Below are 26,902 nucleotides of genomic sequence, written 5' to 3' on the forward strand. Positions count from 1 at the left end.
AGCACCCGGCGACTCCCTGCGCGCCTCCGTTCGACTTCGAGGCCTGCGCACGCAATGCTGCGCTCATGTACGCCTACGAAGGGGAGGTGCCAGCCGGGGCTCGATCGTTGGAGTCTTTCCCCTCTGACCTCGGGGGTGACCTGGTCGCGCACGCACCACAGCACCACCACTATGCCGCCTGGGGAGGTCCGCCCCCCTCGCCCCCCCTAGCTACGCGGGTGCTGACGCATGCAACCGTCAGGGAGGACACCCAAGTGTGAGGAGGAGCGGCCGGGGATCGAACCGCGGGCGCACGTGCCCACGGAGAGAAGCCGCGCCCACGGAGAGAAGCCCATGCCCTAGAGAGAGCCTCGCGGTGGCAGCTGAAGACCGGAGTAGCGCCGCGGTAAGTGGCGGGCGGGCGGGCGGGGGGGGGGGGGGGGCGGGGGCGCTTGGTGCACGTGTGTGTGTGTGTGTGTGTATGCGACAGCAGGGGGTGAGTTCTCTTTATGTGGGGGTGCATGCGTGCATGGGCGCTCGTGTGTGTGTGTGTGTGTGTGTGTGTGTGTGTGTGTGTGTCTGCGTATGCGCATGCGCATGCATGTAGGGTGTTGGAGCTTCCCAGGAGACGGCAGCTGCGCGTGTTCGCGCGCGCGTGGCCTACGCCGATCGCCTTTGCGCGCGACCTGAGCTGTCTCCTGGGAAGCATAGTCAGCAACAAAAGATCTCCTGGCGGACACAGCGCTGACGCGCTGTTAAACGCCAGGAGACCTAAAAAGAGAGACCTCCTTTGTCAATGACACATTGAATGCTGTTTGAAAAATATTTGGCGATTCCCAAGGAAAGTTCTTATAATGGAATTTGGTTTAACAGCATGTATGGGCTTGCCAGAAAAAAATGTACATTAGCCACGGTACCTTTTAAAGGATCAATTGTTAAATCATTTCTGAAATTGTTGGCAATCGACCCCGAGTAAAAATTTGCATATCAATTAATGTGCCTCAATGACACTGTGCTAAAATGCAAATGAATATGTATCATTTTAATGAACCCGTGGACTAAATTGTAGATATTACAATATTATCTATACTACCATTATAAAGAGAGAACACAAACCTTTGAGCCAGGTAAACTCAAAAAGTACTGCACCAATCACTACACCCAATACACCATTTGAAAGGGGAGATGTAGCAGAAGGACATAGGCTATAGATGTGGACACCATATACATTAAAAAAGCAAAAACGCCAAAAGTGGGAAAGTAGTCCCTTGTGGGCGTTAGCGTGGGCGTGTCAAAGAAAAGATGTGGGTGTTTAGAGGGGCGTGTCAAACAAAAGATATGGGCGTTTACAGGGGCATGGCCCAAAGTACAAACAAACATAGGCCAAACGATTTCACTGATTTCACTGTGCAAGGCACACACTTTACCACACACTTCAATGTGCATAACGCAAATGCGATTTCCATGATTTCACTGTGCAAGGCACACACTTAACTGTGCATCCCACGCAAGGGCCGCCTATCACTCGCCCTAACATTCGTGCATTCGTCGGCGTTACCCTTCAAACATTAACGCCTTCGTGGGATGACATCTAAAAAGGGGCGCGCCTTCCATAATAATACAGTGCCACAGGGGGCAGGCTTACAAAAAGGGCCGCCTATCATTCGCATTGCTTCGCACAGCCCACCAATCACGACACACAATGATTAACACACACACAAGTTGCGATACAAAAATATAACATATGTTTAACCATTTGACAAACGACAACGTTGTCACAGGGGGAGTAACGTAAACAAATAGGCGCCCATTTCTTAGACAAGAAAGCCAATCAACGGAACATGAACGAGACTTTACTCACAAGGCTCCGAATAATTACGTATGCTGCGGACAAAATTTAAAACTTACACAAACACTTTCGAATTTCAAACACTCTGCGTTATCAGTGGAACACTGCCAGTACTTGCGCCGATAAAAACAACAAAAAAAACATTAGTAAAGGGATCGAAAACGTAAACAAGGAAAGCCCCTTTCACAGACAAGCAATTTCAGGCCAAAACATTTGAGCGACCACTGTAACACTTGCTGCACTTGCGGTGCAAATTACAACATTTGGGAAACAACAACATTCACGCACAGGGGGAACACTCTCAACAAGGACAGCAAAACAAAATTAGGTGTGGCTCAATGAAAACCTGCGGATGAATTAAACACACATTACTACGCAAACAAAAAGTAAAGGCAACACTGAACATCGGCCATCCCCGGACAACGTCGGGACGGGCTGCTAGTTTAATTGTATAAATTAACAGTGAGACACAGTGTTCTTCATTTAAGCGGACTTCAAAATGACACATAGTATTAAGTGTCGCAAAGACTTTGTACCGAACTGAAAATGAATATGTATTAATTTAGTCAGCGCATAGACCCAACCCGTAGATGATATAGTTACGTAACTGTGTATACAGCCGCGGCCTGTGCTGGTAATAGTCGTGGGACAGTAGAGCCAGGTGAGGGGGGTTTCGACAGACAATCACAAGGGAAAATTAGTTATTTCATTTTTTCTCGTGGTCGTCTGTCGAAGTCCCACCAACCCAGTCATAGCTCCTTACCGCTCTTACGTGCACGGGCCGCAGTTGTGTGTATATTAACAGAAAAAGAGAGACAATGTTCTCTGTGTACATTGAACACCAATAAATCAATATCTCAGCTGATGTTAGGGAAACCTGTTTGCCTCTTTTTGATGTTTTTGCCCATTGTTAAGTCAACCATTAGACGTACAGGGGAAGTTATAAAAGCGGCGTGGTAGGAAAAAGTCATTTTCGATTTGTTCCAGTTAAATCTCCAATAGGAAGTGAGAGGGACAGTATAATTCAAAAATGGGCCTAAAAGAACCTTACCAAGTTGGGCACAGGTAACAGCTAACTTGTGCTGTATGTTTATAAGGAACTGTGAAATTCAATTTAACCTTTGTTTTTTTGGTTTCATACCGTATTTTCCGGCGTATAAGACGACTTTTTAACCCCTTAAAATTTTCTGGAAAGTCGGGGGTCGTCTTATACGCCGGGTACAAAATGTTATGGTATGTTTTCATGCGCTTTTTCATAGCGAGGACTTCACTCGAAGGTGTCAGACCGCTTCACAATAGGAAATAACAAGAAACAACACACCTTATGTTAAAAAATACAGCCACCGGCACTGGCAACGTCCACACCCAGCCCCCGCGCCATGAATTGTGCAAGTATCGAAAGCGAGCGTTTTTTTTTTTCATAGCGAGGACTTCACTCGAAGGTGTCAGACCGCTTCACAATAGGAAATACCGTATGTAACAAGAAACAACACACCTTATGTTAAAAAATACAGCCACCGGCCCTGGCAACGTCCACACCCAGGCCCCGCGCCATGAAGTATCGAAAGTGAGCGTTTTTTTCATAGCAAGGACTTCACTCGAAGGTGTCAAACCGCTTCACAAGCGAGCAAATGGCGCCATGAGTCTTACCTCGACTGCCGCTGCCGCTGTACACGCGCCTCCAACCGCTTGCACATCCCCAGGCAGACGAGGCAGCAGGACGAGGCAGCAGGACGTCCGAAATACGGTATATGGTAACGGGCAGCCAGCGCCGAAGATGGCAGCGCCCAGTGTGTTGACACGTTTGGCACGTTTGGCACGTTTTGGCACGCGCCCCTCTCTGCTTGACATGGGCGTGGGCATAGAAAGGGGACTGTAGAATGTTCCCGAATGTTACCGAAGGCAGTAGAGCACTTGCCGTGATTGGCTGGTTGTTGCGAAGAGGAAAGGCAGTCTGGTGAGCACATGCCGTATTTGCCGTACCGTACGTGTGGTGTTGAAGACAGTCTCTGCACCTGTTCATACTGTACAGCACCAGTACGGTACATCCAGTGCAAATGGCAGACAGTGAAGAACCCGGCAAGGCTCCAGCAGCGCATCCAGTGCAAATGGCTGGCAGTCAAGAACCCAGCAAGGCTCCAGGAGTGGCAAGAAGAAGGAAATATGAAGCCAGTTACAAACTTAAAGTTGTGGATTTTGCCACGGAACATAATAACTGTGCTGCTGCAAGACAATATGGAGTGACAGAAAAGATGGTTCGGGCCTGGAGAGCAAATGAGAAAGCATTACGGAGTATGCCAAGGGGCAAGTGTGCATTAAGAAGAGGCACCTCACATTGGCCAGAACTCGAAAAGCATGTAGCAGACATGGTGGCCGAGCATCGGCAAAGCGGTTATGTCGTGACCCGAAATAAAATCCGATTGGTTGCACTTCAGTGGGCCAAATCTAATCCAGATCTCAGCCACAGATTTAAGGCCACTGTATCCTGGTGTACCAGATTCATGGGAAGGCATAATCTGGTATTGCGGCAAAAGACAAAAATTGCCCAGAAATTACCTGCGGATCTTGATGCCAAAATGCATAGCTTCCATCGCTACGTTATTAGGCTGCGCAATGAACATGGCTATGCGCTAAGTAGCATCGGAAATATGGATGAAACTCCAATGAATTTCGATATGATTGCCAACAAAACTGTCCATCAAAAAGGCGAAAAGACAATTTTAATAAAAGCAACAGGACATGAGAAGTCCAGTTTCACAGTGGTACTAGCATGCACAGCTGATGGTGCAAAGCTGAGACCAATGGTTATTTTCAAAAGAAAAAAAATGCCGAAACTCAAGTTCCCTGTTGGTTGTTTTGTGCATGTGAATGAGAAAGGATGGATGGATGAAGAAGGGGTAAAGCTATGGCTTGATAATGTATGGAGCAGGCGACCAGGTGGACTTCTACAAAGACGTAGTCTACTGGTGTGGGATATGTTCAGGGCTCATTTAACTCCAAGCACCAAGCAAAGGCTGGCAAGAATGAAAACAGATGCTGCAGTTATACCTGGAGGATTGACATCGTTGGTGCAGCCACTGGATGTGTGCCTAAACAAGCCATTTAAAGATCGCATCCGAGAACAGTGGAATGAGTGGATGGCTAGCGGTGAAAAAACATTCACAAAAGGAGGAAACATGCGTGCTCCACAGTTGGATGTTTTGTGCAACTTTGTTATAAAGGCCTGGAACGACATTGATGCAGAAACTGTAATAAAGTCTTTCAAGAAGTGTGGCATATCAAATTCATTAGATGGTATGGAGGACGACTATTTGTGGGAAGGTGAAGAGGATGCCGAAGAAGAGACCACATCATCTGATACGGAATTGGTACCAGATCCATACGATGACTGCCTTACAGATGTACCACAAGATCTCATTGACTTACTTATGAGATCAGATGACGAAGAGGAGGATTTTGAAGGCTTTTAAAGGGAACGTTGTAAATCCTGTAGAAATCCCTTGGATTTATGGAAAGTTATGGGAAGTTTAATCCACTTGCACTGTTTCATGCACTAATTTATGTTTACCGTACCGTACCGGTATATTCAGAAGTGACAGTTTTTCATATGGTTCTAAATAAAAATATTGCGAGTAAAGCAAGATTGTTTATACAACCAATTAATTTGTTTGAGTTCAGTCTTTGAGTTTGTAAAATAAACGCTTAGGTAACACTGTCCACTGATGAAGCCTTACTGCTCACCCACAGGGAGGAGGACTAGACTAATACGGTAAGTTCAAAATACCGGTACATTCTCGGAATGGCTATGCAGGACTGCGTTGGACTGCGCTGGAAATGGGGGTCGTCTTATACGGCGAGTATAGCACAAAACCTAAAATGTTTCAGGCAAAGTAGGGGGTTGTCTTATACGCCGGGTCGTCTTATACGCCGGAAAATACGGTAATTTTTTCAGAAGAAATTTTTTATAATGAATGTAAAAGGTTAAAAACATAGGAATAACATTTAAAAAATGTAAACTCAAAGAAGAATATTATTAACAAAGAAAAAGAAATAGAGAGAGGAAGAGTTACATAAGGGGTCCTATACGGATAGGGAATGAATTGTGTAAGCAATATACAAGAGGATAATAGATTATATGGTTAGTCAATAAACACATATATTCGATTATTTAAATATTGGTAAAATAATTATGAGTATGATATTTAAAATACAGAAATTGATACATGAAATATAAAATGCATTAGGTTAGGTGAATGTTGAAAGATATAAGGATAGCCGTTGTAGAATCAACGTCTTTGTGTTTTAAAATCACCAAAAGGAGAGTGTCTTTTCTGAACTTGTGAGGGAAAAGAGAGATCTGTACTTTTGATTGGCAAAACGCTGCAGAGGATAAAATATTAAAAGTGACCATTTAATATCCACAGAAAGTCATATGCAGACAAATATATATTTGTATATGAAACACACCACCAAACACTGTGTTCAGTTGCAAATTTACTTTTTTATGCCCATCTGCAAGATGTTTAAATCTGAACCCACTATTGTGTTGTTTAAAATTTTAATATTGTCTCAAAGCTTTTTTTAAGAATAGGAATTTACGAATATCTGAGTTTTACTGGAGCTGAACGTATATAATCCATCCTTGTATAATTCATCAGTGGTGTTCTATGATAAACAGCATTACCGACACATTCACATATGTTACATCACTCTAATGATATGCAATATGTGATGATAAAGCAAGATTCGAAAACTCTTGCTTTATAAGGCTATAAACCCAGACATACTATTTCAGCATTTTCAATTGCTTCATATAGAAATTTGTCGAGGTCAAAATGTACGTGAAAGTTGCCATTTTTTTCAGAAAATTACATTTGATTAAGGAGAAAGTAATCGCTATCTTTTCAGCTTTCACGACTTCTCTTTCGAAGTATATAGAGGTTAAATCTAATATAGATCAAAATGTAAGGGTTATTTATCAATTAATCCCCCACGGTCCATTTGTGCATTACCATGACAATTTCCGCGTGATATTCAAGAGTGTCATCCCTGGCAATTTGAAGGACACTTGGGGCCTTTTTTTAGAGGTTGATGGAATCGGTACTCCATCAAAACGTGACAGCTATCCCATACCAAGATTACAAGTGCAAAGTATATAATACACTTTTAATAAGGTGGACGGATATCCCTTGTGCTTGCGACAGAGGGGCCCGCCAAACCCTAAATCAAGCCGTAAGACTGAAGCAATTTTGACCTTACTGTGTAAGTCAAAGCCGATGAACATTCAATACTTCTTCCTTTCCCACGATGGCCATACCTAATCAGCGTATCGTGCATAGGCTCACCCAGCAGGTTTATTGACAAATTTGAAAGTATAATTGAGGTGTTTCGCTGAATGTAAAGGTCCTGTCAGGGCTATACCCGAGAAGTGTAACTTGTCCTCAATCCTTAATCATCTACCAAGTGGCATCTACTTCCCCTGGAAGGAGGGGTGTCCACTCTCCTACAGGAAGTGTTACCTGTGTACGTGTGGCACGTGCAGGTCATACCATTCCGCTACGCATCACACCCATGAGCAATCAGCACACGGAGAAGCCCGGATCAAGTTGCTGCGTCATGGCATTGAAGTGAAGGTAATGAGATGATTTGCTTCAGTTGATAAACACAATTGGAGGTGGAGTCTAAGAAACAGTTGCTTCCATTTATTTATTTTTACTCTATTTCCCTAAATATAGCTCTTTTAGAAGCAGAACATCTGTGCACCAGGCTACTTGGCAGCTATCTTTGGCAAAAACATCCAACAAAAACAAACATCAGTATTGAGCAAGGAGCTTAATGGAAATACAAATGCCATGACTGTGGTGTTTTCCTGCTGCGCTTACTGGCCTTCCACAAAGCCTTTTGTGCCGAAAGTATTAATGCTTCACCACCGTCATAATGCAAGAAACAGGGGGGAAGGTGACATCTTAACAGGTATTGAACCCCCATACAAAATGCTGTCGGCACTAGGGAGACAGAACGTGTTTTTAAACTGTTATGGTCCGGCCAAGATTTCCATCCCAATCCAAGATGTCTTCCTCATTTCGATGGTAAAAAGGTGATATCCAACCTCATGGGGTAGAAGCGAATGTATGACGTTACAACGAATTCCGTTGCAACGCATGCCTTTACCACGCATGCGTTACAACGGAATTCGTTTACCACGCATAACCTTTACCTCGACTATTTGCGTGGTGACGTCATACGTCGTTAAGAGGAAACGGAATTTCTTTTCCGATTTCTCTTTAACGACGCTGATTATGTGCAGATTCCGTCGTGACTTCTGGTGAGTTTTTTTTATTTGGGGGGAGACCCCCCAAACCCCTCTTTTTTTACTCTTTACCTTTACCACATATGCCTTTACTACATACATCGTAGTAAAGGTATGCGTGGTAAAGGCTTTAGTGGTAACCACGCATGTGTTGTACTGCATGCGTGGTTAAAGATTTTGTGGAAACGGCTTCGTTGAAAAGGCCGTTTCCCGGTAGAAGCCACAGTACAATTCCTGTTTCCCAATCCAAAATGTCCGCCCTGCTAAGGTTGTAGAGAGGCGACTCCCACATCATGGGGTAAAGGTGACATCATGATTTCCTTCTATCAATCTAAGATGTCTTCCTTGGTATGGTGGTAGAATGGCGACTCACAACTCATGGGACAGAGACGACAGTACTATTTCCAGAATCAATTCAAGATGTCTTCCTCACTACAGAGGCAGAAAAGGGACATCTCATCTCATGGTGTATGTACTCAATCAGGCAAGACGGATATGTTGTCGGCAATGTCTGTACCATGGATGAGTGACAGCCTTCTGGGCTACACGTAAGGTGGTCCTTTGCTTCGATGCAATATTTTAGCCGCTTTTACGTGTACAGATCCCCCTGTCAGATCTGAGCAGCTCTCCAGTCCTGTTTTACTTTTGTCATTTCTTAAATCCTAATTCAGAAATTCACACAAACCTACAAGGACCAGCTAGAGAGTTCATGCGTTCACATGAGGTACCTTGAAAAGAAGGCTTCATTGAAATATTGAGTAACCCCTGATCAACCGGTCTTGGGGAAATGGAAAGCAGCTTTGAAGGTCAAACCAGTTCACTCTTTGCTCCAAGGTCACGCAGATCATGGTACACACCCAGGACCCTCTTTCTGATAGACAGCACCACTTGGAAGCATCTCTCCCTGAAAATGATGGGGCAGTGGTATGAAAACCCGAGGCTCTGGAGTGGCAGCTCAGCAGAGACGTGTTAAGGCGTGGGCAAAGTGGGCTCTGGCCCAGGGCCCCAGGGGGGCCCCTGATGGAGCCAGCTCTGTTCTGCAGAGAGTCTTGCCCTGATGACCTTGAATAATTCTTAAACAGATTGTTTTAGATACCGTTTCCCTTAATTTATTTTTAATGTGAGCGATGTTACAGGGACTATTACAGACATTTTGCAGAGAAATGTGTTTATATTTCATGCAACATCCATAAAAAGAGTTCATTTTAGATCAAAATAGGCCCTCACATATAAGAAATGGCAGTGTCACAGAGTTTATTTGCAGTAATAGTAGTGAGCTGCTGCTGTGTTATATTGAAAACACGTCTCTATCCCTCAATATAGAATGTAAACACACTTAAAAGTTACAAGTCTTATGGGCGCCCTCCATAGCATTGTCAAACAGAAAACTCTGTAAGGAAGCAGGTGAGATAGCTTAGCTGGTCATTGGCCCTGCTGCAGACGGGGGGGAGGGGGGTACAAACAGAAAATCGCAGTCGTGTGTACAAACAGCAAGCCACAAACAAGTCTCTTGGTAGGCAGGACAATCTTGTGTCTCTGCAGTAAAGCACTACTGGAACCGGAAATGGTGATATCTAATCCCACACTACCAGCAGAGTAATACAATGATGTACTATAAAACACAGTCTCCAATACATTTATGAAATGTAGTTATGCACGTAAGCACAGACTCATACTTGCAGAGGTATCCAAGAAGCCATATTTCTTGCCATATTAACTGGGAAAACCCCTCTAACGTTTTTAAACATACACTGTGGTTAATTATCAAAGTTGAGCTGTTTGCCAGCACTCCCTGCTTTTGCAAATAAGGAAGTTGGTATCCTCACCGTTAACTTGTTCTGCCCAAGATCACACCATGTGGGAAGCCGGAATTAGAACCAATGCCTGCTGGCGAGGACGATGGGAACCGTAAATCTTTTCAGCGTTCATATAATCAGATAAAATGTCTTATTTAGTCATTGTGAGGCCAGTCCAGGGGAAGATTTTGATTGGAATATGAACCGCCGGTCGTAGTTCGTTTATGCACTGTGTATGTTTTTTAAATGTCACATTCCAGCAGTTTCTAGCTGTTCTAGATAACACTTTAATCTGGAGTACAGTTTATAACTGCTCAGGGGCCAGCCAAAAACACCAACTCATGTGGTGACCCTGATGATCCCACTCTCCCAAGAAACGTCGATCTCCCACCCCCGGAAGTAGAACAGCGGCCCGCCTCTTGTCTGCTCTGACGTGTGCGGATTAGGACAGCACGCTCTGCTTACACTCTGCACAATGTGAATCTTCGTGGCATTCTCACGAGGTCAGATTTTCCACAGTCCTGGGCTTTTCGTGCACAGATCATCGTAAACCTGGCACGTTCACCAAATTGCTACAATTATGTTAGGACTACTACTACCAGAATGCATTGGGCTCTTATGCGGAAGCCAAGATCTTGAGCATGGAGGCCCCAAAGGCAATGAGTCGCCTGGTAACGTCATACGTGATACATTCTCGATTCCCCTCACTTTTTTTGCTATTAGATTTTGTTGGCATGTTCTCTCATCTTTTTTTGCCACAGATGACAGAGAATTTGGTCTGGTCCCAAATATGCTGGGACTGGAGTTCAGTAGTTTCGGGTTGTATATCCTGTTATGATTCACACACCCTGGCCTGGGTTTCAGCTTGCCACCTTTCCTAGAGAAAAATACTGGTCATTTGCTTATGTGTAAGATTCTGCAAAGGCCAGGACATGAGGCTTCAAGAGCTTTGTATAAAATCCTTTATTCATTTTTAACATGGACTTTCGGTCTTTGTTTACTTAAATTATCAGCCAGGGATCAGTAAGGCAGCTGTAGAACACTTTAAAGTACTTTCCTTTTATATTTGCCATAATCACTTGAAAAAATACCTGCTTTGAGTGATTGTCCTAATTGTTGTATAGGCCGGGACATTAAAAGACTGGTCATGCTGATGAAAACGAGCCTGGTGGCAAGTCTCACTGGATTGCAAGTCGCCCAGAGCTGAATTCCCAGGTGGAGTTATGTTCCACATGGTTATCTGAGGTCCAGTGTTCCATCAACTGAATTTTGCTCGTGCGGGTTGTCAGAACCGATTCCAGCAGCCAGAAAATCAGCTTATAAAATAATTTTGGGGACGGGCTGTATTGCATTGGTTCCCGTTCCTGGGCCCCGGCAAGGCATAGGGAGTGCATGGAATGCCCACATCCAGCCAATCAGCACTCTGCTCTACTCTTCCAATTTCCCACCCCCTATCCCATGCAGGAGTCCTTGCTGACATTTACCACCTGCGACGGCATGGAATCTCCACGAAGAACTCCTCACAACTTCTAATCGAGCCCTTAGTGCAATGTTTCACACTTGGATCCATAGCGGTGTCTGGAAATTTGATTGAAAAATGTATTCCGGCTAACATTTCCGTGAAGGTAAAATTTGGAGAAGAAAACCGCGTGAAGGCGTTAATGCCTCTGATCTCTGCCAGCTCGTGTATTTTAACGCCTCAACCACATCCACCTTTTAGATGCACCACAAAATCACGGCTTCTGTTATGGAACCATACCGGATAATGGTCGATTTTTGAGAAGAGATCATTTGAGGCAGAAATCCAACCACCAATTATCCTGGTCTACAAAATGGACCTTGCCTGACACACCGAGCATGCCAGACTATTCCAGGCAGTGGTGCCTCACTGGGACTTTGACGTCTGTGCACCGCGGTTAGATGGTTCTACGTTACCGCATATATCTCTTGGCGACCAGCTTTCATAAATTTCCCAGATAAGACATCTTGGTTGCTGCGCGAGGTGGATCCATTCTGCAGTGCTTGCTACATGCCAATCACCTGTCATCAACCAACATATTATGTAAACGAGGGAGAGAAACATGTCAGCACATGGCGGAAGGACCTGACAATACCTGAATATATTATGTGACGCACTCACTACTACCAGCTCCTGCTTGTAAATTTCCATCTCCTCTACCTCTTGTGTGGTGCTTCATTCATCTAACAAGAGATCCGAGGCCGTGTTATGTAACGGGCCCCAGGGGTGAAATGCCGCATGCACCTGCTTTCTCTGCCCAAGGGCCACTTTGGTTTTACAGAAGGGGTAGTCAACACTTTCACAGCACCTTCTGTAATACAGATAGCGCTGGTGCACATGTAACCCCCCCCCCCCTGTTAAAAAGGGTTCCAAAGACAACCGGTAACCAAAAACCCTTTTATGTTGCCCGGCGGTATCGCCTCTATGACCCACCGATATTAATTAATGAAGAAGCAGGCGCTGGAGACTGGAAGGCGGGAAACGAGGATTTTATTCTCTCCGGAGGAGAACACATCAATTCAGACAGCAAGTATCGTCACGAGGTGCTCTAACCACATCTCTGAGGCCTGGCCTCTTATACTGGAGTTTACGACCTTTATTACACATAACACATTCTCGCAATACTTTAGTACTAGAAAGAACATCCTCGGAATCTCCCCTTCAGACCCGTTCCCACATACATTTACAGTCGGATTCCCCACCCCGGTCACAACAGGTGATAGTTGTCACACAGCAGGGCATTCCGCCGATTCACGGAATGCATGGGGTTGATCGGATCTCATGGGGTGGGGGCTTTGATCGGTTCGGGGGTCTTTTGATGGGGAGGGGAGGCTTCCTACTGTACGGGGTAATAAACAGTATCCGTAGAGCCAGGTGGCGGCCTGGGAACAGGGAAGACAAACGGGGATACAGGAAAAGGGGGTTTGCATCAAAAGGGTTTGAGGCCATGAAAGGAATGAGGGGAGGTGTCGCGCTGGGAACAGGATGAGATTCAGTGGTGAAACTGCGCTGGAGAGGGGTTTATGACCCAAGACATGAGAGAGCGGGGGTTGTCAGTGTGCGGGGGAATGCTTGTGAGGTTAAGAGAGAGAGAGAGACGCGCTGGCTATCAGCGAGGGGCAGGGAGGCCATGGCATTCAAAATGGCTGCCGCTTACGCGCACGACTGGGCTCGAAAAGGGGGCAAGATGGCGCAGATAATGTTCACCAAGATTGTATTCATTTTTCACAGTCCTCCCTTTAACATTTCCAAGACATCTTGCTGGCCTATTTCCTATCTACACCTATATGCAGCAATCACAAGTAAGGGAGAGGGGACTTAGGCAAAGGAACTGCGCATATACATCATTTTATAAACATCACATTGAAAAATCTCATCATCTAGTAAGCGGGTTCATTGTTAAGTTGGTTGCAGGAAAAATCATCATAATGCAATATCAGACTAGAATTACACAGTGAGGGCGTCGGGTACAGATCATAGAATAAGAACTGGTGAGTTATCATATAAGTAAGTCCTTTGTATACGGCGGGTGCATAGTCAGTCCAATGGCGATTGGGAGAGAAAGGAGATACAGTAAAAAATGTCAGAGTTCTCGTTGTCCTTTGTCGTCTTCTGTCAGCACTGTTGAGCATCTGGATTACCTATCAACAGAAATGTTCATGTGGATTGAGTCGTTGGAGGTCTGCGGGCAGGGGTACTTTTTGTTTTGTTTCGCCAGACCCCATAGGAGCAATGCGTTACGGTTTTGGAACAGGTGCACTTTCTTTTGTAGCGCAGAGCATTGATTTGCAATAAAAATGCGATTGTTCCAGAATTGTGAGATCTGTTCGTGTCTTGAGTCTCTGTGATGGGCATTTCCTGTTGCTTCCATCATCTTCAGGGTGTTTGGTAGCGGGCAGAACCACAGACTTTGTTTATCTTTTCTTCGGGGGCGACCCTTGGTGGAGTTCTAGGTCACCGTTCTGGGGTTTAACATAGTTCGTGGTCTATTTAGTCGGAGCTCCCTCCCTTCTGACGCAGGGAGTACTCTTCTCTGGGTAGCTCAGTAGGATTTGAAGGAACTTGGGAGTTCGGATGGAAAGGTGCGGGTGTGAACAGTCCTTATGGTAGGTCGGAGGAGGAGGGGATGGAGCAAGGCCAAGTCGGGAACAGATCAGGGGGAGGCGGAGAGTTTTCGACAGGCGAGTCCGTAACCATGTTCAGAGAGCGGGGGCTTTTGGCACACGTTGATCATATAGCAGGGGCTTCAGGTCAGCCCTTTCCTTAGCTTTGTCTGAAACCATGCCCCGTCCGGCGTCTCCTTACTGCTGTGGTCTCGCCTCGGCCTCCGTCGCTGATGTTCCACAATCCGCTGTCGGGCTGCGTGCTCCCACATCCGGTCTCTTTCTCCTCCGACAGTGATACCCTTAAATGAGTTTTGAAAAGACAGTCTTTAGAGATATTGCAGAAGAAGGTAATTACATAAGTCTAATTCTCTCCCAACACCAAGCAACTGGGGTAAGCACTCGCTACATTGGAGATTCTTGCGGCTAGCGTATAAGCAATTGATGATGGGTTTGCTGGATTCCTTACAACTTCCTTTTGTGGCTAATTCTTTGGCGCTATGATGGTTATTACGTTCATTTGTAATAGGTACGAGGTCTGGTACTCATTTATTGCATAAGTCTATTATAGTTGATGTCAGTTCTTCTGGTAGAGACCTATTTCCCTAGTACGAGTCTTGCAAGGCTAGGCTGGTCTTCAGGGCTTTGTATTTTACGAAAAAGTGTAACGTGCTAGTCACCGTAGTCTGATAGGCACCCTTCTGGGGGGTGAACATAGGCTAAACAAATCTGCATTTCCAAAAAAAAAACATTTTATTATCAACCAGGCTTACTGCAACAAGTTCTTTCGATTTTCAATCTAATTTTCAACTTTGCACACATCCTTCTAACTTTCTATATAAATCCTCGCAACCTGGTTACTACAAAAAACTCGGGAGGGGTGGTTTGAAACAATAATTATTAAACTTATCCTCCGGGAAGGAGGGATCTTATGGAAAACGATGAGGAACACAGCGAATCGGAGCAAGGGGCATTCTTCAAGTCCTCGTTCAGGGTGGCTGATACCAAACTGGGGGCATTTTGGGTAGATGGGGGTGTCTCGGTCATTTCTTATAGCTTGGGGTACGGGGACAATTTGCAATGGGGATGGTCGCATTACTACAGACACATTTTATCATAGAAACCACTGACAAATAGGTCCCTGAGAGTGGGTCAAATTTAGAGAACCTTTGTCGTCTTACCTGTCCCTTTCCTATCGGCCAATTTAAATTTCATCCATATTTTAGTAGAAAAGGAGAGGTAGTAACGTGGTGCCGATACAATTTTATTTAGGACAAATTTGTGCAAATACTTGTGGTATTTGGGGCCAATTAGGAGGTGCACCAGGTTCGCCAATTAGGTGCCAGTTGCTAGGAAGAGGGAAAGCGTGGAGGGTGGAAGAGTGAGCGAGAGAGAGAGAGAGAGAGAGAGAGAGAGAGAGAGAGAGAGAGAGAGAGAGAGAGAGACAATAGGCCAAGCAGTACACGTGTGGCATGGGGAATGACCGTGTATTGTTTGGGCTATTTAGTGCGTTACCTAACGTTTTAGACGTTTCGGGTCTGAGTTAGGAGGTAGAAGGCATGCAGTTTTGGGACAGAAGAGAGTTAGGTCAGGTAAAAAGGCAGTGAAAGCGTCCTTGTTGCGCCATTTCGCAGCGCTAGTCCGTCTTCATGCATCGGGCGTGACGTGGTTCCAGGTCCCTTATGATACTCTGATCGGGATTCTAACATAATCTGCAGAGGGAAAAAGGGGGGAAAAAGGGAAGGTAGGGGGACAACATTCGAACACATCAAATGTATGGGCACGAAAGTCCTTTACTTACCACATACTCGTACTTATCTCTTCGGGATATAATCCCTTAGGGTTCTGGTTTCCTAAGGTCCTGGGGGCAGGCAATGTGATAGGTTGTTCATGGGAAGGTTCGAGGGTGGTATTAAGGATCGTGTGTAGGGAAACGTTTAAAAAAGAATCAGAGGTGCCTAGCGTGAGGTACCCGGGTTTGTAGATGTATCCGGCCTTCGGGATCCCTAAATCATTCCCAAAGCTGTGATGTTCTAAGGCATATCAGTTCGTCGTTCAACCCTGTACCTTAGTACCTTCGATCACCATATCTTTATAACAATTTATCAATCACCCGCTTTACTTTACCCATTCTCAGAAGTCGAGGTCCTTCTTCATACGTTAGTTCCTGGGCTTAGTCGCATATTTTGGAGGCAACGTATCACACCTTTGAGTCGATCATTAATCCAGGGCCGAACAACCATTTCTTCAGATAACCTTAAAAAGAGGAGCAGAACGGTTGCGCACAGAAAAACCCTCCCACCGATACCCACATTTACAAAAGTATGCGATGCTTATTCATAGTTGTTAAAACCTTTATTTGCTGAATTATTCAGTACGTGAAATGTGAGAGCGCAATTCATATTTTGGCCTGATATGTCGTCGATGGAAGCACATACAGTAGGGGGTTATTTTGTAGCACAAGAACATGTAAAAAACCTTAATTTAATTATTTGCAAGTAACCAAAAATTATTTCATTGCGTGACGAGGGAATCAGGGGCATTTCAGTTCATAAATGGAAACACAGTCGAGCTCATCGTAATCACATTTCCTAGATATATATACCGTGGGTATGTATCATAAGCGACGTTATGTATCAGTTACAACAAATATCAAAAATAGATTGTTCATTGAAATCAACATTTTACGGAACCCTTCTTAAATGTTCGCCAAGTGAACCCTCCTCCCTTTAACATCGAGTGCGCGATGGTTCGTACATATATATATATATATATCTTAGTACATCAAGTTTCATTAGCTAAGGAACACCACGAGGCATTCGTTAGTTTCCATTGATACCAGCGCCATTTTGGGCGAGGCCGGTTTAGTCCGGAAGTAGCATCAGGGGCAAAATATCCCCGACAATTGGCGGTTGGGCCAGAGTCCCTTTCGGCAGTTCAAAAGAAAGCTGTGCTAACAGAGGGGCTGGTGGTGTGGACTGTCAATCAAGAGAGGGAGGGAGTAGAGTCTTTCTTACCGGGTCATGTTGATGTTCAGCCGGAACTTACTCAAGTTCGTTAGCCCATAATGTTCCTGGGTGGTTCAGACGGAAGCTGATGCAGACACGAGAGCACCGCCATCTTGTTGCTGTGCCGTGGTTATTTCATTTGAGATCAATGCAACTGTTCCTCACCGGAAGCCTGAAGGGGTCGAGGGCCCTTGGGACTTTGGTAGAATCTTCAAAGTCGAGGGGATGTTTGTCGATGGTGGGGGCTTGCGCCCAGGTGGGCAAGTGCCCGAGTTGCAACTTTGGACAAAAGTTATTCCAGCGGCCTAGACCCGCCTTTTCGAGGGCCCAGACGCCATTTTGAGATCCTTGTGGCAGCCACCTTTGCCGTATCCATCAGGAGTGGAAGGAACTTCTTGTGATGGCGGAGGACAGAGCATCATGCTGCTGGAGCTGGACATTTTTGGTTCGGGGCGCCAGGGTGCAGCAGTGGAGCCTTCATCTGGGGAGGTGAGGGAGGCTCACTCGTGCCGTCTCCTTCTCCCGGCGCATCCTACACCGTCCCTTGGAATCAGGGGCGCACATGATGACCACCCTACACCCCTGATTCCGACTCTTGGGGGACCACTGTACATCCGGTGCTCCGTAATTATGCCCGTCGGACATCGTATGTCCTGTACTGTGCAAATATACCAGCCGGGTCTTGTATGTCCTGTGCTGAGAAAGTATACTAGGCGGGCATTGTATGTCCTGTGTTATGGAAATATACCAGGCGGGCATTGTAGGTCCTGTGCAGCGCAGGTATATGGCCATCGTCCGGCTGGAGGACATCGGCGCCGGACCAGGGCAGGGAAGCCTCCTACCTGTGGAGGTGGAAGAGGCTCGTCCGCGTCGCCTCTTCCTCCCTGCCCACCCTGCATCCGTTCGGCGGAGGAATTCGTGATGGCCGGACCAGAAGATACGAGGGAGGGGGTCATTTGCAGCCGCCCCCTCCCTACCTGCGGCCCGGGGGACGCCATCCCTGGAAGGGCAGTATGGGAAGACCATTTCATTGCCTGCTTTGTGGAGTCTCCGGTACCTCCTCGCCGGCAATCTCTTTTTGGCCCCTGGTTGCTGGCAGGCCCCGCCCCACACGTGCTAGGTGTTCCGGATGGGCGGGACCATCGAACTGTTACATTGGAGGACTTCCGGAGTGAGCATAACACGTTTTGTATTTTTCCTATCAGTAAAGTTTGTTTTAGTGAGAGTTCTACTAGTTATTCTATTTACCGTTGGTTGTGTGTTTTCTTTACCGTAATTAAATCCTAAGTTTATATAATAGACGCTTGGCTTCCTTGAGTCTTTTCTTTAACGGGGGGTTGTTTACACTGACCTGCAGTTGTGTTTGTTTTTCAGAGTGGGGGAGCAACAGAGAGCAATCAGTCCCAGAATTCTAACATGTCGTTAAAATTGGCCTGACGAAATCTGTGCCACCGGGCATAGTCAAACGGGGTGGTCCTGTCTATTCTGTCTGCACTAGTCTGATTGGTTTTTATCTCACGTCTTTTTCCTTTCTGTCGGTCCGTCCTTTCTGTCAACCCTCCATTCTTATCTATGCTTTGCAGAGTCGGGCATTGGGCTTTCCAGTGTCCCAGACATTTACAGAAAGCACATTGGTTTTGTTTTAAATCTGTCCGTCCTGTGCGTAATGTCGGGGGATTACCTTCAGATCGTTGTGTTCCGGGGTTGGCTTGTCGGCACATCCCTTTACACCATTCGCTTTTCATGTTTACTCCTCGGGACTGTGCCATCGCTGGCCCTTCCCTTTGCCTACTAGACGTTTGGAGGGTTGTCCGTCGTGTCCCTTCATCCTGTCTTAATTCGTCACCTTCCCTTCGTCGTGTGGCTTCTTTGCGCCACATACCGAGACTATCGAGCATAATAGGTGTTGTTTCATTCCTACGAAGGGCTATTTCTACTGTTTCTATTTTGTCGAGATCGAAGGATCCTTTCAGTGGCCACTGTCTTTCTCGATCCCTTTTCGTATATTTATGCCAGAGCTCACTATAGACTATAGCAATTAATCCATGCTTCATGAACATGTCCTTATTAGGGGTGCCTTCCAGCGGAGCCGGATGGTTCATCTCTAATAAGCGGTCCGGGTTAAACAGGCTACTAACCAGTGGGGAGAAGACAGGCATGACGGATCACAATGGGATAATAGTCAGCACTACCTATCTTATCACTGCGCGCAAAGACTAGATAGAATATTTCTATTCTACGTTGTTTGCACGTAGTGAATACCTCATGAATCAATTCTGAGCAATCAATCAACGTTAGGTCAAAAATAAAAAATCAATATGGTCAATGGGGAGAATAAGTAGGCTCGCAAAGGTTCGCGTCACCTACCCTTTCACTATCTGTAAAGAGGGGACCTAATCTTCCCTGTTTTCAGACAGAGAATCTCCAGAAAACAATCTATAACAGTTAATCAATGTTAGGTCAAAAATAAAAAATCAATATGGTCAATGGGGAGAATAAGTAGGCTCGCAAAAGTTCGCGTCACCTACCCTTTCACTATCTGCAAAGAGGGGACCTAATCTTCCCTGTTTGTAGACAGAGAATCTCCAGAAAACAATCTATAACAGTTAATCAATGGGGGGGGGGGGCAATTGTTCAATGGGGAGGGGGAAAATAGGTCCGACGGGTGCGTACCTATCCTTCGCTGTTTATAAAGGGAGAGCCTGTTGTTTCTCCGTTTGTAGACAGTGAATCTCCAATAAATTAACAAAGAGTAATACTAGTATTTTCTCAACAATTATCAATTATTTTCAATTATCTATCACTTTCGCAATTCGTCGTGTTCACACGACCTTACCCGGACCGCATGGACAGTTTCTCGTCTTCCGAATCCAGCGCCCGATTGTCCTCTTCTCTTCGTACTTCTCGTGGCACTCCTGAGGGTTCCCAGTCAGGACCGCAGATCACTCGAGAGAGGTCTGTTCGGAACCAGTGAAGTTCGGATGATCGGCTGTCAGACAAGGGTCTATCGGACAGGGTACCTTCCGATCGTTGCAGTCGTTCACTCTGTCGTCAGGACCTCTCCCACTGGATCCACGAGTCGCTGATGGGCCCCACGTTTGGGACGCCAATTGTTAAAAAGGGTTCCAAAGACAACCGGTAACCAAAAACCCTTTTATGTTGCCCGGCGGTATCGCCTCTATGACCCACCGATATTAATTAATGAAGAAGCAGGCGCTGGAGACTGGAAGGCGGGAAACGAGGATTTTATTCTCTCCGGAGGAGAACACATCAATTCAGACAGCAAGTATCGTCACGAGGTGCTCTAACCACATCTCTGAGGCCTGGCCTCTTATACTGGAGTTTACGACCTTTATTACACATAACACATTCTCGCAATACTTTAGTACTAGAAAGAACATCCTCGGAATCTCCCCTTCAGACCCGTTCCCACATACATTTACAGTCGGATTCCCCACCCCGGTCACAACAGGTGATAGTTGTCACACAGCAGGGCATTCCGCCGATTCACGGAATGCATGGGGTTGATCGGATCTCATGGGGTGGGGGCTTTGATCGGTTCGGGGGTCTTTTGATGGGGAGGGGAGGCTTCCTACTGTACGGGGTAATAAACAGTATCCGTAGAGCCAGGTGGCGGCCTGGGAACAGGGAAGACAAACGGGGATACAGGAAAAGGGGGTTTGCATCAAAAGGGTTTGAGGCCATGAAAGGAATGAGGGGAGGTGTCGCGCTGGGAACAGGATGAGATTCAGTGGTGAAACTGCGCTGGAGAGGGGTTTATGACCCAAGACATGAGAGAGCGGGGGTTGTCAGTGTGCGGGGGAATGCTTGTGAGGTTAAGAGAGAGAGAGAGACGCGCTGGCTATCAGCGAGGGGCAGGGAGGCCATGGCATTCAAAATGGCTGCCGCTTACGCGCACGACTGGGCTCGAAAAGGGGGCAAGATGGCGCAGATAATGTTCACCAAGATTGTATTCATTTTTCACACCCCCATACTAAAGACTCAAACCATTTGCCTATATGATGGACGTAGGCGCAGAGGCAAAGAGGGCGTCAGGAGATGCTCAGATTGTGCGCTACAGAGAGGTGGCATAATGTCAGTGGGCCTCCCATGGTCAGCCCTCGGGAGGGTGGAAAGTGACCCCCGATTACAGTAAGGGTTCACTGTCCCGGTTTGTGCTAGTGCACTCTTTAAAATTGGCATGCTGGGTGCAAACAGGGACACTGCACCCTATTACATATAATACGTTGCTCCTAGGGCACCTGCGAGCTTGTACGGTCACCCAGCAGCCTTTAGGGAGAGGGACTGGCTTATTGAGCCTTTCGGGGTGCAGGTTTTATGGACCTGTATTTCAAAGGGCTGCACCTGCCAGCAGGGAGAGGTCTGTGGGAACCCAAGGGTTACCCTCAGGGGGTGTATTGAACACGTGCCACCTTTATATGGCGCACAGTCGGCGCACTTCTTTGTCTCGGCATCCACATTTACTCGCGTTTGCTGCTAGGTTCCCCAGGTATTTGTGTACATGAGGGATCTTTCAGAATGTGTTTGCCAATCATTGGCTGTTGTTCCTTTTAGGTTGAGTAGATTTGAAAGTTTTCTGTTATAATTTGTATCCAGACAGGGGGACGGATAGGTTGGAGGGTCCCGTCTCCGTGGCCCCCATTGTTTGGAGTGGTATTCATTGAATTATGGCATTTTATAGGGTCTTTATCCTTATGTAAAGTTCGACAATATGTCCTGAGGATGGTAAATTATGGTTTATGTATTGTTTCGTACATATCATTGGTTGCTGCTTTTAATGCTCGCTGCAAGTAACAGTGGGTAGCGGATAACCTTACCGCATCCATTAAAAGTGTGTAATGTTTATCACACTCATAATACGCCACAGGTGCAGAGGCAAAGTCTTTCCTTCATTTCCATGGGGGTCACACCCACATGCAAATGAGGGAAGTCTCCTTTAGGAGAGGTGCCGGCACTACCTATGCACCAGTGCGATCTGTACTACAGAATGTTATTGTTAATTGGTTCTTATATAGCGCTGGTTCACCATCAGGTCTCTTTGCGCTTCTAGAGGAGAATATTACAACAGATAGTGCGTGTGAGCTAGTGTGGGCAGGCTTATTTCGTGGTCAGTTCCTCCAGAAACAAGATAGTCTTGAGTTTTTTTCCGAACGAAAGGAGGGCACGTTCCTTGCGCAAATTTTCAGGTAGGTTGTTCCAGAGCTGTGGAATCAAGGTGGAAAAGGCTATGCCCCCTTTGTGAGCCGAATGAAACCGGGGATTGACCAAGCGGCAGGCTGCAGAGGAACGGAGGGTCCGAGCAGGGATGTAGCTCGTCAGGCGATCCTTGATGTAAGCTGGGGCCTGTCCATAGATGGCCTTATGGGCTATGCAAAGGCCCTTGAACGATGCTCGCTGCCGGATAGGTAGCCAGTGCAATTTAGAAAGCAGTGGGGAGGCATGACTCCGTCTGGGTAAATCAAAAATGAGGCGCGCCGCATCGTTCTGCACAACCTGCAATCTTCTTATTAATTTCCTAGGGAGGCCGATGTAAAGGGCATTCCCATAGTCCAACCTGGACAATATTGTGGCAGAAACGATAACCTGAAGGGAAGTTGTAGTGAGGAGGGGGACAGGTTTTCGCAAACGCCTCCGTAGCCCTGTACAGGTACCAACCTCTGCCGACACTTGATTGTTCATAGACAGGTTGGCGTCGATTTTGATGCCCAGGCTTCTAACCACTGGGACCAGCACAAGCGTCACCGCCACGTCTGTAATACCAAAGTGCTCCAGGGGGGTCAGAAAGTGGGTGCATATGCCTGATGCACCTCTGGGGCACTTTACTTAATACTGCCCCCTGGTTTTCATCACGTGAAGCAAAGACGGCCGCAGCGGGCACAAAGATTAAAGTTAAAGAGCTCGGCCTTAACATCGCTTGAGAATCCATTCGTTGGTTTTCAACTCAGGAAATCGGTCCCCTCGTATCGTTTTTCTTCAGCACCAGGTCTTGATTAAGAGCTCTGATATCAAACCTGAGGACCTTTTTTTGAAATTCATAATACGAGGGGATTCATTAGTAGAATGGACAGCTGGCACCAAGGATGTAGATGGTCATTGTCCAAACGTAAATGAGGTATGGGAGTTCACCTCGAAATAGCCGGGCCCCTTTTCAGCAAGGAAACCCCCGTGACTGGAGCAGATGCTCCAGATAAACAAACCACATATTGTTTTATGGACCATCACTTGATCTGTCCTATATTGACATAGAGAGTTGTGATGCGATTCTCATAAAGGTTGGGCATAACCATGCGGTTGATGGTCTCCGTTATTGTGGTAGGGGCCTGATTTTCCCATCAGATTTTGACCCAAAGGAAGAGAAAGTAAGGCAGAAAAGAGAGAAAGAAAAAAGAAAGAGACAGACAGCAAAACAGTGATACACGGAGATGGCAGGGATACGAGGAGCCTGCAAGATTGAGAAAAAGATATAGGAAGCATAGGGTGGTAGAAGAAAGAGGCATGAGGTGGAATCAAAACCAGGCAGCCTCGGTGTTCAGGAGATAAAGAGACAGGAGGTGTAGGGGGTGCAAGAAAGAGGCATGAGGTGGAATCGAGACCAGGCAGCCTCAGTGTTCAGGAGATAAAGAGACAGGAAGTGTAGGGGGTGCAAGAAAGAGGCATGAGGTGGAATCAAAACCAGGCAGCCTCGGAGGGAGGAGCCTAGCGACGAACGAAGATGGCCGCATAAGCTCTCGGCTCCGTTGACCTCCTTCTGCTTCTTGAATATCCTGCTACAAATCCTGATTTTTCGCCTCACCCCCGTGTGGGTGACCCGTTGCTGATACTGGCGGTGTGGTCCTGGGAAACTTACGGCCCGGATTGCCGGAGTTACATCGAGTGGAAGTTCTTGGCCTAACGCTGACCGAGAGCCGGGACCTCGAGTACTGACCCTGCCGGGTTGCAGTGCAACAACGGCGGCCGGGGGATCCAGACACGGTCCGGTCGATAGAAGTGGAGAGCAACCCGCCCCGGGATTGGTGGAGAGCCTGCGGTTCTACCCGCATTGTGGAGGTGTAATGATCCTGTGAGTGGCTGAGAGGTCGGGGGTCCCCTTCTCGGTGTTCCCTTCCCACCGGGGTGGGGTCCCCTTCCGAGGTGCCCTATCGTTGCTGGACTGTGTGCCTCCTGCCCCCGCCTGCCCTCATCACACTTCGGTCCCTGGGGGAATCGGGTGACCCGAAGGGCGCATTGATGTCTGGAGTCGATCAGTTCGCGGCGGTGCGGGGTGAAGAAGAGCCATCATTGCAAACCATGATGGCCGCCATTGAGGGTCTGTGCTCTTACATGGTTGCTCTTTCACATAAGTCGATCGTGGATGACACCGAAACTGCCCGATCGCATAAAGACTCTGATCTGTCTGGTCCCCCTAAGCGAGCCGTTTCTCCCACTTTGATCCCGGAATCTACGACTCGAGGCCCATCTAGTGTCGAAGCCTGGATAGCAATGTCTGTACCGCTGTGTGTGGCTGAACCCGCCGACATGGTGTATCGCCCGCCCACGTTGGCGAGTCCACCTGTGGTCGTGTTCACATGCTCGTCCCCCTATGACTTTATTGAACCTGTGACCCGACGGAAACAGCGAACATCTATCGATCGTGTGAGCTGTGCAGTGTGGTGGAGTATGGAACGGTCGGGATCTGGTCGTACTGTGGCGAGTGTCATGGCGGCTGAGGATTGTGGTGGACGGTGGATATCCGTTGGACTCGCCGCACAGATTCTTGGACTGACTGAACTTTTGATTTATCCTGTGAATATGCGGGTGCGGTGTGCGGAACTCATGGTGAACACTCGTAGAGGTCAAGGGTGAGACTGGTGTTCGACTCGGATGCTAGGGGTCTGTGAGGGACCCGGGATCCGCCATTTTTCTTGTATCAGGGGGCGGGGCGGTGTAGGACGTCTTTCCTGGGTTCTACCGAATTTACTTTGCTTTGCTGCTGATTGTTAATGACCAGGACTGTACGTCGCAGGAGGGGGGTAGTGCGACCGGGGATGCGTGGTTCTCCTCCTCCCTTAACTTTTCTTTTCTTTCTTTTTCTGTGTTTCCTTCTTTCATAAATCTCTTTTCTACTATATTTCGAGTTTTTGGTCGCTGGGCGATAGGCACGCTGCTAGGGGGGTAGGCCGTAGCCATCTGCAGGGGTGCAGGGTGGGCAGTAGGGGGTGGGGTATTTTTGTTTTTCCGTTCTCTGTTTCTATGGCCTTTTTCTCTTCTTTTAGTTTGACTGGACTTCCTTTTTTCTCTCTTCCTGGGTTGGGGGTCAGTTTATCGGGTTACTGTTTGGACTTTCTGGGCGGTGGTGGGTCTGTGGCCGCTCAGTCTCTCCTGTCATTGGATTCATCGGGTGGGGCATTAGTCTGGAGTTTTCAGAAATGTATGCTTGATTATATCGTTCGCTTCAAAATGTTGTCGCCTCTGCAGTTGGACATGCTTCCCTGCCCACCCGGTGATTGTATCTACTTTAGATCCCGAAGCCGGCCCCCTCCTGTTCTCTTTTCTCTCTTTCCATCTCGTTAACATATGGAACTGTACTACGTATTTACCGTGCATATCCTGTTTTATTTTAAAAAAAATTGACCTCTCTAATCCTGAGATGCTCTCCTGGGTGTGCCGAAATGGTCCGATTTTCTATTTTTTGCTGCCATGCCTCCGGGATGTTTGGCTGAATAGCTGTGTGCACCCTTTTCTAAATAAAGGTCCTCCAAAAATAAAAAATAAATAAAAAACAGGCAGCCTCGGTGTTCAGGAGATAAAGAAACAGGAAGTGTAGGGTGGGGTAAGAAAGACTCTGAGGTGGAATTAAGACCAGGCAGTCTTGGAAATGGCCAACCTAGGCATTCAGCAGCACCAGTCATGAGCTCTTACAAAAAACGTGAAGCCCCCGGCATTTATTTAGTTTTTGCAAATTAATCTTTGTGAACGCTTAAGTCCCAATAGTGAATCTGCATCAGCTTGTTGCTCTCACTTGACTTTCTTAAAGCAGTAGAGTTTTTAAAGAATTTCCTCTTCCAACATGTTAACAAATCAACTTGGCCCAAGATCACACGTAACATCAGCAAGGAACCAAGACTACTACAAACACATTGATTCAATTTCTAGAAGACGTCTTGACTACCTCCACCTCTAGGAACAGAGATCCCATTTCAAAGGTGAGAAATTTGAGCGTCGTCAGGCAGCAGATTTCCAACACGCCCGCCATTGGGGTAATTTCCATTTCCTGGTAGAAAATGACAACTAAACTGTAAGCGTTTCAGGGCGTGCGGGATTCACAGTGAAGGGCAGCAGACGGGTTTTGGTGATTACGGGTTTTATTGCACTCAAAAGATGATCTGAACAAGTCCTTCTTAAAACGGGGGTTCTCCTGGGGGATCTGCTCCTCGACCTTCGCCTTCTTCGGATCTCTAGCAGGGTCGTCCTCCGATGGCCTGTCAGGCTCCGTCGGGTCGGGGTTGCTTCGGGTTCCGTCTTGACCTCGCTTCCTCCCAGGTATCAAAAGAAAACAAACAAAAGGGCACTCGTGAGAGATGTGCTCGGCAATCCGCCGTATCAGGGAAAAGGGGGTGAGGACTCCAAAAACCACGCGTGCTCCCGCTCTACGGTATCAGGGAAGTGGCGTGAGTGGATAGGATTGGTGCTTGTGAAGGGGAGGGGGTGTACCGGGACCCAGGGAAGTTTCACGGGACAGAATTACCTCCCTTGCGTCCCACCCAACCCCGGAGACGGTTACGCACCTGTACTAGCCACGCACCTCCCCCGGGTGAGTGGCTGGGCGACACGTGGGGTC

Source organism: Lissotriton vulgaris, chromosome 12, assembly GCF_964263255.1.
Source record: "Lissotriton vulgaris chromosome 12, aLisVul1.2, whole genome shotgun sequence".
NCBI classification, from domain to species: Eukaryota; Metazoa; Chordata; class Amphibia; order Caudata; family Salamandridae; genus Lissotriton; species Lissotriton vulgaris.